The sequence below is a fragment of the Dipodomys merriami genome, unplaced genomic scaffold (assembly GCF_024711535.1).
Source record: "Dipodomys merriami isolate MVZ:Mamm:240054 unplaced genomic scaffold, mDipMer1.0.p SCAF_263, whole genome shotgun sequence".
NCBI lineage: Eukaryota > Metazoa > Chordata > Mammalia > Rodentia > Heteromyidae > Dipodomys > Dipodomys merriami.
In genome coordinates this window covers 323,091-343,387 of record NW_027204082.1, presented here as the reverse complement: position 1 = coordinate 343,387, position 20,297 = coordinate 323,091, and the positions used below count along the sequence as shown (strand labels likewise).

Below are 20,297 nucleotides of genomic sequence, written 5' to 3'. Positions count from 1 at the left end.
CAAGCAGGACTGGGTGCTGTGATTCCAAAGTCTGAAAGGGATAACTTCCCTTCAAACAGGAGGGAAGGCCCTACTCCTCATAATGGCTGTTTCCATCAACAGTGTAAATGTGATTTGAGAGGTGTTTCTATAGAATTGCTGAGAAGCATTGAATTAAATAAGCACTATTCTGGCATGTTAGTTTTTTTGTTTCAGTGTTCCATAGAATCTAAACTAGCAGTGTGATGTGAAATCTTTTTAGTAACAACCTCCCACATGCCTGGAAAATGCAGAGGGGCTCCTTTTCCTCTGCAGATTCTATTGTTCAACATTTTCTTTCTTTCAGGCCAAGCTGTGTTGTCAGGGGCACCTGGAGTTCAAGCTTCCTTTCTCCTGGGCAGGCTTCAGGCTGCACATGTTGTTTTCTAGTTTTGAGGCATTTAGCCAGTTGTTTAAGGAAGGCTCTAACTGTACTGGAAGTAGTGTCATTCAATATTCAGATAAGTGGCATATACCACACACTTCTTAAATACAAAATAACTTCTTAAAAAATCAGCTTTGTTTCACTTGCCCACAGCAAACACATTTCCTGAAATGAAAAATAGTAGACTGGTTAGTAGGAATTACAACTTACCAGTTTTGTATTTACAAATCACTGCTATCTGTATATTAAATTTAAAAAGCATAGCTTACAACTTAAAAAATAATCTAGAATCACATTCTTATTACTTAAACAGCCAGCTGTTCAATCCTGGAAGATCATTCTACCTAGTAGAATATTCCTGCATTTGCGGTCACAGTCGTCCTTCTGGGGTCCTCCAGAGGGGAAGCTGTAATTCTTGTTTTGCATGGATTCGTGCTGAATGTGATAGGGAACATGACATCAGACTTAATCGGGACTCTGAGTTAGTATTGATCTGAATCCATTTGATAGCGGATGTGCTTATATTATCTTGACTGTAAAGGTTGCCCCTAGCTTGTGCTTGTATGCAAAGAAAAGATTCAAAAGGAGTGAAACTGATACATGTGTGAATGTTTAAATTGTACTGAGATGCCAAAAAGAGCTGGAGCCAGGTATACTAAAGAGGCCACACTAGGTAGATAAGAAGGCAAGTTGTGGTAAAGGAAAAAAGTGATGGGTTGTGCAAACACCTGTGTGGCCAGGTGGTTGGTGCTGTTGAGGATAATCTGATCAGCCCTACTGGGTCTGCAGTTCCTCTTACCTGGAAAATAGAGTCTTGGGTCCTAAGAGTATGCTATTGTGGCATCCTAACAGCCATTGTAGTCAACAAAACTTTCATGGTTGAAAACATTAAGACTTAAAAAAATAAAGAATCATAGGGAAATGTGTGAAAAAATACAACAGAGAGGTCCATCAGCTGAACTGGACATTGATGAAAGTGAACTAAGCAACTTAAGGGCAGCTATGGGAGGGAGAGAATGAGAAAGAGGGAACAGCTTACACTAAACAAAAGGAAAGAAATGTACATATCACCTGATTTGGAGGAAATAGTTGTATTGTCAAAGTTCATAAGTTTTATAGACCATGATAATGACAATTTGCCTTCTGAAGGTAAAATACGTTTCTGACTTTAGCTAAGTATCACAATATTGTGAAATTTATGTAATCACTTAATCTCAATAAAGAAATAAATAAAAACCACCATCAAGTTAAATTTACTCTAGCTTCGATCTAGCAGGATTTTTTAAAATCTTGCCCATGGGACTTCCCATTTCTTCTTGTAAAATTTCAGCTTATTTCTGGCACAAGTTCATCCAGGTAATTTCACGTCTGACCTGGACATCTGTCCTGTCAGCCTGCCTTCTGAGCTTTCTGCTCATTGGCCATCATGGGTCCTTTGAGTCCTTCACTGGAGCTGCTCTTCTGGGACTCTCCTTGTCATTCCCCCCAAAGTACTCTTAGTAACCAAAGGTCTCAGTTGTCTTCCAGAGAATAGAAAGCTAGAGTTTGTGCCAAGAATACAGAGGAAGCTAATCATACCCATGACCCCGACCTCATTAACATTGTGCTGGAACCAAAAGAATCAGCATTCCATGGCATTGTTTGACTTTGGATTGTCCCTACTGATTTACGGTCACAGGGTCCCAGGGTCCGTATTCTGGCCTTCAAAGGGAGGCAGATTTAAGAGCTAGATGAAAATAGGAAAGGCAATTGGTACTTCCTGCCTCCTTTTAGCACTTAACAGTTGGGCTTTGTATTGTCAGCTAATCACTGAGCCCTGCCAGTGGTGGTTTGGGTCAAAACAAACCAGAACTGACAAGGCTAATTCAGTAAAGAGAATGAGGGAGGCCTCAGAGTATAAAGAGGAAGAGTCTCACATTGGTGCTCCCCTGCCTGCAGGCAAGGATTCTCAAACCTGAAGGTATACAACATCCCGTGAGTCTGTTCAAATGTAGCCTCTTGACTCAGTAGGACTGGTGGGGCCTGAGATTTTGCATTTGTAAGGAACATTTCCAGTAACATTAGTTCTGTGGAGTATACTATAAGGATCAAGTCCTCTTGGGAGGGTTGGGAGGAGGGTGAGACTCAGCCAGGTGGAAGCTGAGACCTGTAAAGTCTGAACCTTGTCTACCAGCAGCCCTTGGAGACCAGTTGGGCCTCTGGCCTCTAACTGAGTGGCTGTGTGGGAATTCCTATTAAGTCCTTTGGAGAGGGAGGTTATAGGCCTTTTATATTATAATATGGTTAAGTTATAAGGGAAGACTTTTTTTTCTTGCTAAGTTTTATGTAAGTTGATTTCCTCATTGTATCTTGGTTATACTCTATGAGTTAAACTAGACAAAGACAGCTCTAACTTTTTTCAACTAAAGCTGTATTTTCCCACATACCCTGTAACTCTGAAGTTTTGTGCTTTGTAAAAAATTTTAAGTTACCTATTTTTTCATTTGAAGGATTATTCTAAAACTTGCTTAACACTGCTGGGTGCTGGCTACATATTTGCATTCCTAAGTGCTCTCATGAGGCTCTGACCTAGTAATCCATACTTTTATAAAGCAACTTCTAGATTATTTTTATGGTCAGGCAGATTCTAGAAATACCAGGTTAGAAAAATGACAGCATGGAAGCTGGTCTGATGCTAATAGTGGTAAGGCTGGCGACTACCTTCACCTGTTTGCCACTTGGAAAGTTGGTTGTGATGGAATAGCTTTGTTTCTGTGTATCTAATCATTTTTATCTTGACATGCTTTTGTTCTCATAAGAGACTCTTGGATGGAACCACAAAAGAGAGTCCTTTGTCAGCAGAGTAGAAGTCAGTTCCTGAGGGCTTTGTTTTTAGGAAAGTTTTGCAGACACTGATTACTAAGTGCTTCAGGGCAATCTTGGAGTTACTGGAGTGAAAGCCTGTGCCTCTGCCGAGAAGTCTTTAAGAATGTCTCAGTACTGACTCCTCCCCATTTCCCTGTTTTGGTTCAGACCCTGGAGATTATGAGTATGTGACATAATACATGACCAGAAATGGATGTGGAAGGGCCCCCATCCTCCCGGGACCAGCTTGGTTCTTTTTTTTTGGGGGGGGGGAAGGGTCCGGTTGTGGGGCCTGAACTCTGGGCCTGGGCACTGTCCCTCAGCTCTTCAGCTCAAGGCTAGCGCTCTACCACTTGAGCCACAGCGCCACTTCCGGCTTTTTTCTTTTTGCTTATGTGGTGCTGAGGAATCGAACCCAGGGCCTTGAGCATGCAAGGCAAGCGCTCTACCACTGAGCCACCTTCCCAGCCCAAGCTTGGTTCTATCTAAGTGAATTGGGCTATAATGGTGGCAGATTTGCCCACCATTGTATCAGCACTAAGCTCTAGTTGTACCGATGCAAGATCCATCTCAGCCTTACCCTAGGGGCTAAGACAGCTTACAAAATGGTTCAGCAGAAAGTGTGGATACCACAGGCACACATGGGCAAGGTGGGTAGGCCTGTGAGCTACCTACTACAAAGACAGGGAAGCAACTGGGGTTTCAGCACTTAATATGCCCTGGGAGTCTTCACTGCCATAGTACTACCAGGAGTTCCATGGCTTGTTGTGCTTTCCTGCAGTTCAGCTACCTGTGTGGCTCTGACATGAAGGGCAGACCCTGGAAGTGCTATGGGTGTATCTATTCTTGTTTTTGTTGATCTGCGTGCTGTTTTAATGCTTTGGACTCCATTTCTCATCTTTTGTAGAAGAGAAAAGGTTTTAGAAACATAAACAAGAATGTCAGAATTTTCTTGCACAGAGGGATGCTTTTTCTAGGAGGAAAATAGAGAAGTTCAAAGAGAGAAAGAGGGTGGGTATACTGGACTTGTCTCATGAATTTTGGCTTCAGCCTCATTGTCTTTGTACCACAGGATTTGTTCCACACCTCAGAAAGAAATTTGACCCTCTGATAAAACCAGGTAGAGCTTTCTAGGATGGCTTCACTGTTTCATTCCCCAAGTAGTCAGATTCTGTATGTAGGTGGGAAGAACAACATCTAGGAAGAGAAGCAGTGTCCACATTGCTTGAGGATGGAGTGAGGTTTTTCTAACCCATTGTTCTGCAGTGTTAGGAACTATTCTAGGCTTCCACAAAACCAGCTTTGTGTATTTTATTTTAATCAAGAATGAGCTTCAAAGGCCTGTTGGAATATAAGTTCTTGAGCACAAGGTCTTTGTTGGTTATAGTCTAGGTCAACTCCAGAGTCTGTATTGGCCTTAATGTAATGTCTCCACCTTTCCTAAAATAGTTGCAAGGCCTTTTGTCATCTGAAATACTCCAGTGGTCACCAATACTTTTTATTTGTGACTCACTATATATTAATATCAGGACATCCCATTTTACTCTTTTTTATACCAGCATGCTCTTTGCTTATCCCCTAGTCTTGTAGACTTTGTATCTTAGCTCAGCTTACCTCTCACTTGCTCTGGGAAGTTTCCTTTGACGACATTGGAATAATCTGGTGCCTCTGTATCCTGGTTACCTCATCTCTGGTCACCTCGTATTCTCTGTCTTAGGTGCTTATAAGCTGTGTCAAAGTCATGATTGTTACCTGTTCATTTCTCTGTCCTTGTTGACTGTAAGCTCCCTGAGAACAGGAAACCCAGCATATGCGTCCTCATGTGTCTCTTATCTGGCATATGGAATATATGAGGTGGGTATTGAGAGGCATAGGTGAGATGAGCACCTGATATATAGTTATCCTGAGCTAAAACCAGCATTCTCACGTTCATCTGTTTGACTCAAACCCTTGACCAGATAATGATGGCCATGTTTTCTGCTCAGAAACCAAGGAGCCGTAGGGCCATGGACTAGCTTTGTACTGGGACCATGAAGATGGGCTACTCCATGTTAACAGAGATGACTTTTTCCTGTTTTTCAGGGAAGCAGACTCTTGAGTTTGCAGCTGGCCTATAGTTTCTGTAATCCTTTAAGAAGCACTTCTTACAGGTAAGTGGTTGGTAGATTGTACCAGTGATGCCTATGTAGATTATACCAGAATGATCACAGTATTCCCTGTACCACTTGAAGTTCTTATTCTGTGGAAATAAAATGCTTAAATAAATGTAGGGTAGTATTTTATCAAGAAAGTGAAAAATGGTTTCCTGCCCCTGTTGTGAGTTAACTGGTGAAGGTGTTTATCTGACTGGCTGTTTTGGTTTGAATATGTAATGGCCAATGCAGGCCCAGGTATTGAACTTTTGGTCCCCAGCTCTCTAGCTTTTTGGGTTCTGGAAACTACAGGAGGTGGGACCTAGCTGGAGGGAGTAGGTCACTGGGGGGCATGTTCTTGAGGGTTGTCTCTGGCCTTGGACTCTTCCTGTATCCTTTCTCTTGGCATCCTCCTGACATAAGGCAAACATTCTCCTCTTCTCTGTGTTCCCACTGTCACGATGTTCTGTCCATAGGCCCAGAATCTAGAGAATCAAGGACTATATGGATTGAAATCTTTAAAATTATGGGTCAAAATAAAATTTTCCTTGTTAAGTTGCTTCTGTCAGGTATTTGGTCATGGTGAGGAATTAATATGGCATTAGTTATACTGGTGTTCTCCTGGGCATTGCTGGTCTTCTCATCACTGACATTCTTTCCTCTCCTTAGGCTCATGTTTTAGAATTCTTTTTCCTCATTTAAGACCCAACCAACATTTCACCTTTTATTTATCAAATATGTGAATGAGAAGCCCTTTGGACTGTTGTTCAGCAGAACAAACTAGTTTCTCTTTGCCCACATGACATGATATTCTTGTCATAGTAAGTCTAACTTCCTTGTGTGTGCCCATCTTTTTCTGCTAGTCTATGGATTTGCTTTTGCTATCATCTCATACTTAATATGGTTTTTGACATGAAGCAGGTTTTCAATAGATGAGTGAAGTTAGTCTGAGGAGAAAAAATGGCCTACCAAAACTGAACTAAAGCATAGCATGTATACACACATCATAATATATTTCTAGACTAAATGTATGATTTGTCAAGTGCTTTATAGTTTAATTACTTGCTCTTTGTTCATATTACTACACATAGTTGAAAACTTCCCATAATATCTTTGAGAGTTTTTGTTTCATTGTGTACTTCATGACTAGTCACTGAACAGTGATATACCAAATGGCTGTTGTGTGGCCATAAAAAGCCAGCCCTTTTGGTTGCTCTTGGAGAGACTATGTCAACCAGAACTGGGAAGCTCCAGTCAGCCCTTGCTGTTGCTATGTAGACCGCCTCAAGATTGAATATGTACCTAAATACATAGGCAGCAAGGGAGCAAGCAATAGATTTCCTAGTTTCCTACAGAAAGTAAAAATGTTTCTTGGTGTCTTAAGCATTTATTTTAAAAAATAGTTTAGGTTTAAAGAATTGTAGTAAAGGCCAGCCACTGGTGGCCTAGACCTGAGTGTGTTGGATTGAGTTATTGCTTTGTCTTGTGGATTTGGAGTAACACCTCCCAGGACAGTATGAATGGTATAGTCAGAATGGGACCAGGGTCCTTTTAGGAGTTGGTTGAATTCACTAAAGTTTAAGTGATGCTTAACTCTAACCAAAGAATATTTTTATATAGGAAAATGTGTCCTTGGGGTTTTGCACCCATTACCTGATTTTCACTGGCCCAACTGCAATAGAATGAGTCATTGTCAGGTATTTCCAGTTGCTTTGCTGGATGCATGCTGTGACTAAATAAAGAGAAATGAGTTCTCTTTTCACTTCTGTTCTCCATTATCAGTACAGGTATCCAGCCCTGCCAGAGTAGTCACGTACTCAGAGCATCTTCCTCTGGTGAAGTCCCTGCTGTATAGCTAGTGGCCTGAAAGAATGTAGTAAAAAACAAGGCAGTAACAGAAATTTGACTCCCAGTTGACCCTTTTCATGGTCTTGGGAACAATATAGTATAGCTCAGCTCAGGGATTTCCAGCCTCATGGAATCAAGTTGTCTGCCATATTTAAAAAATAAGCCCTGAATATAAATTGAATTATAAAGCCCCAGATGTTAAAATGTGAGTAGGCTGTAGCCTTCTTTGGAATTTGAGATATAGTTGAATATTTGGTCCACACCATCCCTGGAGTATATTTGTGGTGTCTGGTTTCCACCCTGCCTGTCTCATGGGGAGTGCTAACCAATTCAGAATGAATAATGAGCTGCTAGATCTGCCTAGTGTTGTACAGTATAGAAACAAAAAGGTAGGTGAGGATCTCAAGCAACTCAGCCCTCTTCTCACAGGGCTCACACTGGTGTATGCAGAGACACATCACAGAGCCATAGTTGAATCTTGATTATCCCACATCTTCCTGATTAGAAAGTCTGAGAATTTCCTTAGAGCTTCTGAATTTGTAGAATGTAGTACAGTGCTATTATTTCAATCAGTGAAACATTTATAATTTCTAAAGATTCAACTGTTTCATCAGTTGAATTTATAGATCAGGGTTAGTTTGTTTTAGACATAGCTATTTTGGTGCTAGAATTCAAAGATATTTGTTCAGTTTGGGCCACTTGTATGCAAGGTAGGCATTTTGGAGCAATCTGAGCAATGACAAGACAGTAACCTAGTCTACTGGTCTTGGACTGCAGTGCTTTTAGCATGATAGTCTCTGATTAACAATATTGTTGTTCTTGTTGTTATTTTTATGCCAGACATGGGGCTTGAACACAGGGCCTGGGCATTGTCTCTAAGCTTCTTTTGCTCAAGGCTAGCCACTTCCAGATTTTTCTGTTTATGTGGTACTGAGGAATTGAATCTTGGGCTTCATGCATGCTAGGCAAGCACTCTACCACTAAGCCACATTCCCAGCTCCCAACAATGTTGTTTATTGCTGAAATGCCTGTGATTAGGTACCAGTGAATGAAGGAACAAATAGCACCTCTTCCCCCAACAAGGCTTCTTCATTTTTTTTTTCAGTTTTGTGCCTTCAGATAAAGCTTACTATTCAGTATAGTTTCTTAATGAGGAAGCAAATAGCCTTTCAAGTTTCAATGCAAAACTGGCTCACTGATAGACATCTCTGGGAAGGATTTGCTACTCTATTTCTAGATCACAATCAATGCATAATTTAGGAACCACTTTTTACTTGGATCAGGTAGCTTGTCAGTTATAATTTGTTGGCTAGTTTGTTTTGTCCACTGTAGGGATTTTGTTGTTGATCTGAAAGACTTAGAGATCCTTGCTTCCAGGAAAAGTTGATTTTCAGTGGAAGGTCTTAGAATTTTTGCCTTAAAAAAAAAAGATACTGTTTTAATCACTCTTCTGACATGGCCTCTTCCAATTAAGAAGTGACTTTTCCCTGTTCTAGAGACTCTTTCTAGGATTATACACCAGCATTTGAAGGAAGTCTTTGACTAAGTAGTTACAAAAGTAACTTTTCTTGGGAAACTGATATAAGAGGATCTTGAGTTGAAGGCCAACCTTGGCTACATAACTATCCCATCTGACAAAGCAAAACAAAAAACAACTTGTAAACATATTAAGCGAAAATTCGTGAAAATGTTCTTTCATCTTTTGTAAGGATAAATTTTAGCTGGTTTCTTTTCCCTGTAGGGCGTTCTCCTATGGAGCAATTTCTGAGGGCCTGGTGGTCTCTCTAGTTCTTTGTTTAGATCAGAGAAGCTGTGGTTGGTTGCTCAGCTTGTCTTACCTCCCCTTCATTTCCTGATGGGATGTTCTGGTGCCTACCTCCTACATTTTTTCTGAATTCAGCTAGAAAGCCCGTTTTTCTTTGTGGATGCAATCTGAAAAAACCAACAGGGAATCTCCCACCACAGCCCAGCAGGCTGGGGAAAATAGTTCTCAATCACCTTGTTCCTGAGTTCAAAGTGCACTTCACATTTTATGGGGGTGACCAGCTCTCCCAAGGTGCTGGTTTGAGTGGGCCTGCGTTGTAGTTTGGTGGACAATTAACCACGCTGACTGCCTCCTTTTCCCAGGTCTTTCTGCCTGAGTTGACACTAATATTCTGAGTGAGAAGGGTCTGCTGCTCCTTTGAGCAGAGCACCAGGCCTGGAGTTGGGAAACATTTGATCTTGTTCAAAGGGGCTGTCTCTGAAGCATGAAGATTGAACTGATTGTGACCCCACCCTGGGGGATGGAGAAGCTCCAGAGAGTCAGGAGGACAAGCTAGCCAGTTACTAATCCCATTGGCCTGTGGGTCTTCAGAGTCTCATATCCATCTAAAGTAGAGAGAATTGGGGTTGAAGGCAATAAAGAAGGCCTTAAATGAGAGGAGCAGGGGGTCATTTCATCTAATTTTGTGGTTGTTACTGAGGAATAAAAGGCAAAGGAGATAATTTCATTAGCCCTGGTGAGATCTTTATCACAGGGAGGGAGATGGCATCTTGGGAGGCAGCAAGGATTCACAGGACTGTTCTTTCCTTCGTGGTAAACCTACAGCTAGCTCCCCATAGAGCTGGGAGAGGACTCTGGAGCCACAGGACCCTGCTGGGCATTATGGTCAGGAACTACAGTTGCTCCTGTCCTAATTAAGAAGCTGGTGGCTGGAAGTCCTGAAGAATCACTGTCAGCTCCTCAGGAACTGTCCTCGAGCTGAAAATGAAGAAACCTATCAGCCAAGCCAACTCATGTAGAATTGCAATGTCGTTTACCTCTGAGGGAGGCTTGCTAGGCATCTGTTGCTCACTTGATTTGTTCAGAGCCTCACGTTCCTTTGAGCTGAGTGTTGTTGGACACCTCTCATGTGGTAGAGATTGAGACCAAGCAGTGCCTTCTGTTTGATGAGTGCTGCTCTGTTCATAGTGTCTGTTCACATCTGCTGCTCTCACAAGCCTGCTAGGTAGACAGGTATTCCTATCCCAGTAGGCAGAGAGGGGAGTGAAGCAGACAGGTTATGTTGTTTTAAGGTCTCACAGTAGGAAAGTGGAGGCATCTCAGTTACATCTCTGGACTTGTAACTTTCCAACTGTGTCATCAGTAGAAGAAATTGAAAGGAGGAAGAGGAGATCAGTGTAAATTCTTCCAAGAAAAAGGGAGGGAGTAATGGTGAGCTGACAGTTCTCTGTACCAGCCACCAGCTGGCACCATTCCCCAAGGCTGCTTGGTTTCTTTCCTAAGAGGGGCAGAGTGGCCAGGCAATGAGAGAAGAAGAGAGGAAGAGAGGAGTGGAGAGAGGTGGGTGTCAGACTTTGTCATATTCCTCAGCAGAGTGCCAGTCACTTCCTGAGTGCCCATGGTCAGGAAGGACAATGACAGCCTCTGTCCACCATACTTTTTTTTTTTTTTTGGTCCATCAGGGGCTTGAACTCTGGGCCTGGGCGCTGTCCCTCAGCTCTTCAGCTCAAGGCTAGTGCTCTACCACTGGAGCCACAGTGCCACTTCTGGCTTTTTCTGCTTATGTGGTACTGGGGAATTGAACCCAGGGCTTCATGCATGCTAGGCAAGCACTCTACAACTGAACCACCTCCCAGCCCTCTGTCCACCATACTTGATTCACATTCTCGCTGTCTTGTGTTTGTTTTCTTTTCCTTTAAAACATTTTTATTGTAAAGGTAATGTACAGGGGGGATTACAGTTATATGTCGGGTAAGGAATACATTTCCTTTTGAACAGTGTCATCCCCTCCTTCATCTTCTCCCAGTTTTTCCCCTCCCAACTTCCCTCTCTCCAAAGTTGCATAGTTCATTTCCAGCATAGTGTCTAGTGGGTTTCACTGCTGAATTGGTTCACCCTTTGTCCCACCGTTTCTTTGCTTCCCCTTCCCCGCTCCCCCAAATCAGATAAACTTACATACAAGACAAAGGGTACAGAAATAAAAAGCACTGACAGAAAGGAATTAACCATAGGAAAAAGGGAAAGAATAAAAAGAAGCATTTTCTTGTCTCCTTCAACTAGACTTTTACTATTATTGTTATTATTATTTTGGTGGCATATTGACTTCCTCAACTGTCTATATATTTCTGTTTAATATTTGTGGACTTAATTCTGAAAAATGAGAACTTCTCTTGATGTATTAGTAAGGACTGTATTAAATGTTAAGTAAACTTAATCTTAGAAAATCAACTGGTTAAGAGGGCTATTTTCCAAGTTGATAATGGAAGCTGTCACCTTTCTAGGTGATATGGTGTATTGGGAACTCCCAGGAAATGAGAATGTGGTCAGATCTTTCCTGAAATATTGTTGGAGGGCAGTTGCCAGGGATGAGGGTTGGGAGGGCAGATCTTGGCATGTTTCGTGAGCGCTTCTTCACATTCTGGATAAAAGTCTTTGCCCTGCAGTCCTCAGAGGAAAGCTTCTTGCTGTGACCAGCTGCTGTTTCCTCCCTCATGACTGGCTCATCAGGAGTTGGCTGTACTTCAGTGCCTCCTAAAAACTTTCCTCCCTGGCTGTGTTCAAGAAGTTAAGTGTAGTGTCAGAAATGATGTGAGTTGATGAAAAAGAAATAAACAAACCCAGGCAACAATGTGAGAAGGGTCTGGCAGCCCTGCTCCTGTTTTTCTGTAGTTCTGATCTGAAGGAACCAGATTTCCTCTGTGTGGAAAGGATCCAGTATGAAGAAGGCTGAAATGTGCTTGCCAATGGGTCTTCCAGAGTGGGGCACTGCTTAGCCTAATCAACTGGGGTGGAAACATGTAGCTTATGGTTGGCAGAGTGGAGAGAAGTCACATGGCTACAGCCTGAGCTATATGACTCTGGAGTTAAAATAACATCTGTTCAGGGAAGTGGAACATTCCAGAGGGCTATAGTTCTTCTTTGGCACCAGGCAGAGTAGAGAAATGGAAGGATGGGGAGGATTTTGGCGCAGCTTCTTGTCCAAGCTCCTCAATTCAGTTTAAGATATTGAATGACTTGGCTGAAACTCAGGGCAGGATCTTATCTTTTTGTGTCCCTTTGTACCTCTGGTCCCTGGTATGAGTTAGGTGCTTGATATCAAACATTTGTCAGGGGGAACAAATAAAGATCTAATTCTTGACTTCCATTCCAGTGCTCAGAGGCATTTACGGCTGTGGAGTCTGTAAGAGATGGTGCTGTAAGAGTCTATAAAAGATAGTGAATATTTATGCATTAGCAAATGGAGACATAATATCAAACTGTTTACTTCAAGTTGGAGGGATGAGGGGAAGAGGACCTGCCTATGCTTGAGTAGGAGGCAGGACTGCCACCTTGCTCTGTATCTGGGCCCTTTTGCTCTGGATTTCATGTGAGTGGGGCCATTGGTACTTGGCCCTGCCTCCCTGGAGAACTCAGGATGATGAACACATAGACTTGAGGTTACCTATCTCCTTAAGCTTCATTACCCCTCATTTTGGTCACAGCCAGCTCCTTTATAGAGAGGTACACCACTTGGAGCCCATCAGAGTCATTATAGATGCTTGTGCATTGAAATGTTGCTGATGTGACTGGGATGTCCACATGTCTGCGGCAGAAGAAGTATGTTCTGTGCATGGTGTCTACCTCTGTCTAAACCCATTTGAGAATTGCAACTTAGCTGTTGTGGGCTGTGACCAAGGAAACCGGGTCTCGCCATGGTAACGCTTAGAACCCACAGTGGTAAATTCAGTGTAGTTAGAAGCCACACTGCTTCTTTGGGGCTGGTCATTCAAAGCCTTGCTATTTGTTTATATTCCATATTTAACATCTTGGCTAATTCAAAAGCAAACAAAATTAATCATGGTAGTAAATGGGGAGATTTAGAATAGTTACGAGAGATTAATTGAAGGTATCCAAAGAGATTTGTTAAAGTCAAGAAGTTTTCTTTCACAAACACTGACCCAAGGAGACAAAATTATTTACCACCAGTAGGTTTCATCCTCCCACCTTGTCCCATCCTCCCATCCTGACTAAGGATATGTGTCTTTAAGTTGACTTTTAGGCTTCACTACTTGGTTTCAAGGTGTTGAGGATGGATGGGCTTCTTCCTGGTAACTGCTATAGTTGGACCTGGAATGTTCTCCAGCAGCTTATGTGTTAACTTGTTCCTCAGCGGATAGCACAATTGGTGGGGGTGATAGAGCCTTTAAGAGCTGGGGCCCAATAAGAGGTTGTGTTATGGGGCCAGCCCCTTTCTCTTTTCCTTATTCTGGTCATGAAGTGAAGTGCTTGCTCCCTCATGCACTCCTGCTATGATGTGCTAGCTTTCCAAAAGCAAGAGTGTGCCCACTGCCCATGCACGGAAACGTCCCACACTGTGAGCCAAGAGGAAGCTTTCTTCTTTTTAAGTCCTTGGTTTTAGGAATGTGTTACAGTTACAGAAAACTGACAAACACAACTGGCGTTTTCCTGTGGCATTTCTCAGTTACCTATAGGGGAGAGCCCAGATCCCTCTGGATCTGTAACAACTGCAATGCTGACTTTGTATGACCTTTCCTTCCCGCTCCAGAAGGTGTAGCAGACCATGCATCTCCTTGGTAGGTCAGAGGACAAGCTGTTATAGACCCTGAATGAGGATTGCTGAAAGAGCTGGTTGGGTTCTGGCTTCTACGGTGTATTAAAATATTACAGAACACACACACACACACAGATCATAGTGCTTATTGGTGTGGAGCTGACAAACTTGCTGCAGGCCAGAGGTAGATTGGAGCAGGTCTCCATAGCTTTGAGATTACTAGCATCTGAACAAAAATAGCAAACTTAAATTTGCTCAATGGCATTAATCATTAGCTTGATTTTTAGTGAAAAATCAGGTCTTGGTGTATAGTAGTGTCTGTAGCCTGGAGTTTGAGCACTTCATAGGGACATTCTTGACATTGAAGTGAAGTTATATGTGAACTGGTCTTGTACAGTGCTAGCATAAGGCTTTGGGAAAGAAAGGAAATACTTATTTGACTCAAAATATTCTGTCTGTAAAATCATGCAAAGTAGAAAGCAATTAAGAACACATACATAGGGGCTGGGAAGGTGGCTCAGTGGTAGAGTGCTTGCCTTGTATGCATGAGGCCCTGGGTTTGATTCCTTAGCACCACATAAGCAGAAAAAGCTGGAAGTGGCGCTGTGGCTCAAATGGTAGAGCTCTAGCCTTGAGCTGAAGAGCTCAGGGACAGTGCCCAGGCCGAGTTCAGGCCCACGACTGACCAAAAAAAAAAAATAAATAAATAAATAAAATATATAGATATAGATAGATAGATAGATAGATAGATAGATAGATAGAGAAAAACCAGTTCACTGAAAAATCTAGTTTCCTTAATTCATCTGTGATTCTTCAGGATTCTTGAAAGTACAGACAGAAATGAGGTTGGATTATCCAATTTTCTCAAATGTGAATTTTTATGGAGGGTATTTTAGAAAGCAAATCCTTTATTAGAAAAGTATTTTTTCATTGACAATTGTTGAAGGAATATAATTTTGTATATTTACTTGGGTATTTTTGTTGCATGTGGATGTAGAGTCAACAAAGTAATTCTCTTTAATACTCTTTGGAGGGGGGGGTGTTCTGTAATCACAGTGACAAAAAGTTAATGGAGATTTATGTAATAGTTTTTATATTTACAGAATTAAATGCTGAAATATGATGAAATTCTGTATTCATCTGATTCTGGCTCACTATGAAAATTAATGTTGCTAGAAAATTAGTTTAAATTCATGGTTTTCTTATTGCAAAGCAAAGTGTCATATATACATTAATTAATTAGTCTCCCAAGTAAAGTATAAATTACATAAGTATGGTTTTCTAGGAGTGAAGAATAAAATTCTGCAAGTGCTTGCTAATGTTTTTATAACATAAATCAGGGAAGCCTTTCATATGTCCAGTCTTTCTTTGTAGCATTTCTCTAGATGATTTCCTCCCTTGTTATATGAAATCTTTTCCCACGATACAACCAAAATAAAATGGCTGGAAGTCAACCCAGTTTTACCTCCCTCTTTGTAAGATTGCGACTCCTGGAGTTTTCATGACAGGAACAAGTTCTTCTAACCACTCGTGGCCCCAAAGATACGTCAGTTTATAGTCTTTGGTTTTTTCAGCAGTCCAGCTGTAGCCCACAAACTGCTCAGCTCATCCTAAGTCTAGAAATCATGCATTTCTGTTAATGTTAATAATTACTTACACAGGATTAGATTTCATGTGGTGGTTGGGTACACTCTTTAAACATTTTACCCATTGAAAAACTTGGAAAACTAGTGTTAGGCCTTGGGAGGAAAAGAATGCTTGGGAGACAGCCCTTCCCTGCTCATTTTGCCAGAGTGAGGATGGACTGAACTCTGTGTATGTTGTATAGTAGGAGACCTTGAGCGTCAGATCGTCCTGGGGTCTGGTCCCTATTCCCAGGCTCTGTGAGCTCAAGTAAGAGAGCTCAGTGTCTTCATCTGTCACACGGGGATAATCAAATAAAATTGCTAGGAGGATAATGAAATAACCCACATGTTATCTCATGTGTGAGGTATACCTAGAATAAAAAATAGTAAGAAAATCTACCTTGAGTAGTCCAATACAATCTGAAAGTTTCTCCCTAGTTATTGCCCAGTTGGCTGTCTAAGGTGCACAGAGCATTTTGATAGCTGGTACTGTTTTCAGTCATGTCTCAGTGGGTTTAAGTGGGTTTACAGTGCTTCTCTGTCCATGTCAGAGCTCACCACTGTGAGAATCTCCTGGCTTTCCTTGTGCCTTGTTTATTCATGCTTCCAACTGAGCAAACAGGTTGTAGAAACCTGCACTTACCAGGGCTTCCTTTGCCTTTGGAATTCAAGGACTTCTAGAGTGTGTGCCTTGTTGTAAGTTAAAATTAATGGTCTTTTAACAAATTAGCCCTGTGGTTGGATTTGTTAGAGCATGTGTTTCTTGGGAGGAGTACCTTCTGTTTGTGGGCCATTCTTGTTGGTGATCTGCTTTGTGGGACTATTTGGAGTGTACTTCCGGGGCTAACATCATAGTTGGAAAGGATGAATCAAAGCTCCCAAATTGTGTGAGAAGTGTTTATGTTTGTCCTGGGAGAACAGCAGCATAACCACACACTGTTAATGGGCTTGGCCTGCTCACAGTCCTGAGTTGTAGTGTGCACCAACCTAGCAAATGTAATTTATTTCCCTCAGGGAAATGTGGTTTTATAGACTGTGTATCGGTGTCATTGAAACCTTGTTTTGAGAGGAAAATAGCAATTAATGTTTGGAAATAGGAAATAGCTTTACAAATTTGTAGTGGAAGAGACCCAATAAAAACGACTATCAGTAGTTCCCTGAAGGTGAATGTAAGAGTTTATAAATGGTGTTTTCTGTCTGGTAGTTTGACAGCTTTTGATTTGTAAGTATTAACCAAAGTAAGAGAGTATTTGTAAGTATTAACCAAACAGAGAAGGTGGAAGAGTGTTTCTGCAAGGCAAAAAGTAACTGTGCCGGCACCTAGCCGGCATCTGGCTCTTCTTGGGGACAGATGGCAGAGGTCGGGGGTATGTTTGGCCAGATGAGGCCATGTCTGTGTCATTGCCGCTATTGTTCCCCTGCTGGGAGATGACAGATGGAAGAGCCTACCCTGAGAGGGAGCCTGTTAATCTGTAACTCTTAGTTTGCTTGCACCCATGCATAAACAGTTCAGCTCATTATTTTAAGAAAAAAAGGACCACAGCATATGGGAGCCACTCAGTATGGAATCGTTTAAAATTAGTTTTTGCTCATGTGTTGTTTTCAGTGTTACTGATAAGATTGGCACCTAAATTAAAAGTGACTTTTAATGATTGTATATGAAAGAATGGTTACATGATGAAAAATATGCTTTTCAGCCTTTTGGTGTAACTCCTTAAAATGAGACATATCCATGGAGTCACAACATACCTACAATGCACCCATAACAATTAAGGCTTTGTATAGTTCAAAGCTAGAGGCACACAGTGAAAAGAAAGTGGAATGGTTTGCAGTTTGCTCAATTACAGTGTGTGCCTTAGAGTAGGATTTCTCAACCTTGCCCCTATTGACATTTTGCAGTGGATAATTCTTTGTTGTGGGTGCTATCCTGTGCATTATAGGATGTTTAACAACATACTTGACTCTATAACTAGAAGCCAGTAGAACCTTGTTCCCGTAGTCCAGACAATGAGAATTGTCTGCAGACATTGCCATACATGAGAAAAGGGCACAGCTGTCCAGGTGGACAACCATTGCCCTGGCATGAAGCAGTTTGAGCGACTTTTCAATCTCTTTCCCTTTAGTTTGATGATGTCATTGTAGACATATAAAAAGGACAGCTCTGAGCCATGTGTCTTAAAGTATTAGAGATTTAACCTCAAGGAGAACAAGCTTGATGAGATCCCTCCTAGAAATGTCTCAAGGCCAAAGCCAGACAAAGAGAAATGAGCTGTCTCTTGATATAAATTTTAGCTTTATCATTTCAGAATTTCTTGGACATGATGTGATGTTCATGGCTCCTTTCTAAACCCCAAATCTGTTTACTACCATCATCCCTGCTGTTTTCTACAATTGTATGAAAAAAACAAGCAAAGCAGTCATTCTGAGTCCTCTGGAAGCTCAGAGGCCATTCTGATTGTATATATTTAATGTAAGTCTTGCACAAATTATCTTTTCTTTTTGGTTTTGTCTCAGGAAGGCAAAATTTACTTCTGTAGAAGGATGCACCAGAAATCTGACAAGCAAGCACACAGAGTCGGCAGGTTTTCTGAAAGTGATGGGAAAGTTTATAAGGAAAGGAATAGCATTTCTAGGGTGAGAATGATAATACCAGGCCAATTATCTTTAGTGTTTGGATAAGGTCTGGATTTTAAAATAAAACTCTGTGCTCTGTGAATCTGGTTGGGCTTGCTAGTGCTCACAGGGGTAGAGAATTTCTGGCCTGTGGGCTATATAAGGACCATCTGTCTATATTGATAATTTTGTATAGCCTGTAGTGATGTTCTCCATATCCAAATAGCACTTAGCAGAGTCAAAGTTCTCTGCTGTGGTATGGATGGAGTGTACCATGTGACTTTTGAGACTGGGTCCCAGGGCCAGGCAGTTTCTGCTTTACCCATTGGAACACTGACAATTCTTGAAGCTGGGAGCTTCTGTTGGAAAAGTCTTATTACCTGTGGCTTTGGCTGAAGAGGCTATGTGTAGATGCTCCATGACATAGTCCCAGTTAAAACTTGTCTACCAGCTATCCCCCAACTTTGCAAAGCCATTTTGGGTTTAGGAGAAAGCTGGGTTCTTTTCAATTAGGCCAAACGGACATTGATACCAGCACCCATCAAGAAGAAAGGAGTCTTATAAATAGTAGGTTGTCCGGCAGGTAATAAGTTAATTTGAAATCTTGGATTTAGAGTTTATGAAAGAACAGATAAAAGAATTCCTACCATATATGGATTTGTTTTTAGAAAATAGTTTTCTGTTAGATGGTTAGCCCCATGACTTTTCAGAACGCTGAGTTGTGTTAATGGAGTTGTTACCAGTTTCACACTGCAATATTTGATGGATGAAAAGAAGTGTAAGTCTTCCCTTGGCCTTTCCTTCTCCATATTTCTTTGCGTACATTCTTGTTCAAAATTAACCTTTATTTCCTTTTCTGTTTGCTATAACGGTTCTCATTGGGGACAAGGCTCTCCCCACACACTTTCTCTTCTTCATCTTACCCTAGACCCCATACTCCAAAGGCCTTTGGATATGGAGAGAAGAGTGGTCTTCCCAGAGGCATTTGGAGAAAGGGACCAGGATCCTAATCACCTGCACACTCCCGAAATGGTAGTATTGCCTCTGTTCTGAAGGAAAGACCCTTGGGCAACCTGTGGTGGAGGAAGTTTTGAATTTTATTTGCAAACTGTGACTAGCTGAACTAAAATAAGCTAGCCAATACAGCCAAATGGTTAAAAGCCCAGGATTGTTGCCAGACTACTGGTTTGAACACAGTTCTAACCTTTACTAGTGGGTTCATCTTTGGGAAGTTATTTAATGTTTTTTTGCTTCAGTCCCCCCACCCCTCTGTAAACGGGCTAATCTTACCTCATAAGTTTTTATGAGGATCAAAACAGAACTGCAGCTGGCAGGTTTTAGGTTTTTTTTTTTTGTTGTTGGTTGTGGGGCTTGAACTCAGAACTTGGGCGCTTCTCCTGAGCTCTTTTGCTAGTAGGCTAGTGCTCTACCACTTTGAGCCACAGTGCCACTTCTATTTTTTTGTGTGGTTAATTGGAGATAAGTGTCTTATGGAGTCTTTTCTGCTCTGACTGGCTTTGAATTACGATCTTCAGATCTCAGTCTCTGGATTACAGTCATGGCCCACCAGTGCCCTGCTTGTGTTTTAGCTTTTTTTTTTTTTTTTTTTTTTTTTTATGGCTTCTTACTACACTGGAGATTGAATTCAAGGCCTCATACATGCTAGGTTCCACCACTTGTGCTATGCCTCCAGCCCCCTTTTTTGTTGGTTATATTTATGGTAGAATCTTATTTTATGCCTGGACTGACCTAGGATGTAGTCTTCCTCCTGTATTCTCAATTTTATTGGGGATGATATGCCCATGCCAGTGTGCCCAGCCATTGCACGTCCCTGGCTGATAGAATAAAGGGTGTGTACCACTGTATCCAGCCATTAGTTTTGATGGAGTTTTATAAATTACCATTTGTCTAGGCTGGCCTTAAGCAGGGATCCTTTGATCTTTGCCTCCCTATTAGCTTGGAATATATATTTGAGGAACCATTCTTAGCTGGGTAACAACAACTTTTCTTCCTACTCCTCTTCATGGCTTACCATGCGATGCTATGTAAAAGCTGGGAAGGTTTATTCTCTTTCAGTTATTTCTAGGGTACACAGGAATAATCCTAGATATAGGAATCTGAAAAAATGAATTTGTGCTCTATGACTTTATCTTATCAGCTATATTAATTTCTCATCCAGTAAAATTACCTGTGGCTTGAGAGAAGTAAAACCACCACAGAGGTAGAAGGCTGGCAAAGGAAGCATGACTTCTACACCTGGAGGTACCTTGGAAAGAATTTATAGATAAGAATTGGA

General features: G+C 41.6%; 1 protein-coding gene across 4 annotated transcripts in view; it reads left to right on the top strand.

Annotated features, from left to right (window-relative positions):
- Window positions 1-20,297, top strand: part of LOC138837132 (LHFPL tetraspan subfamily member 2 protein) — a 146,804-nt gene that overhangs the window by 5,714 nt on the left and 120,793 nt on the right. For all 4 annotated transcript variants that reach the window (XR_011375199.1, XM_070035917.1, XM_070035919.1 and 1 more), the window contains exon 2: window positions 5,330-5,397. The gene's annotated coding sequence lies outside the window, so the exon portion shown is untranslated. The remainder of the gene's footprint in view (window positions 1-5,329; window positions 5,398-20,297) is intronic.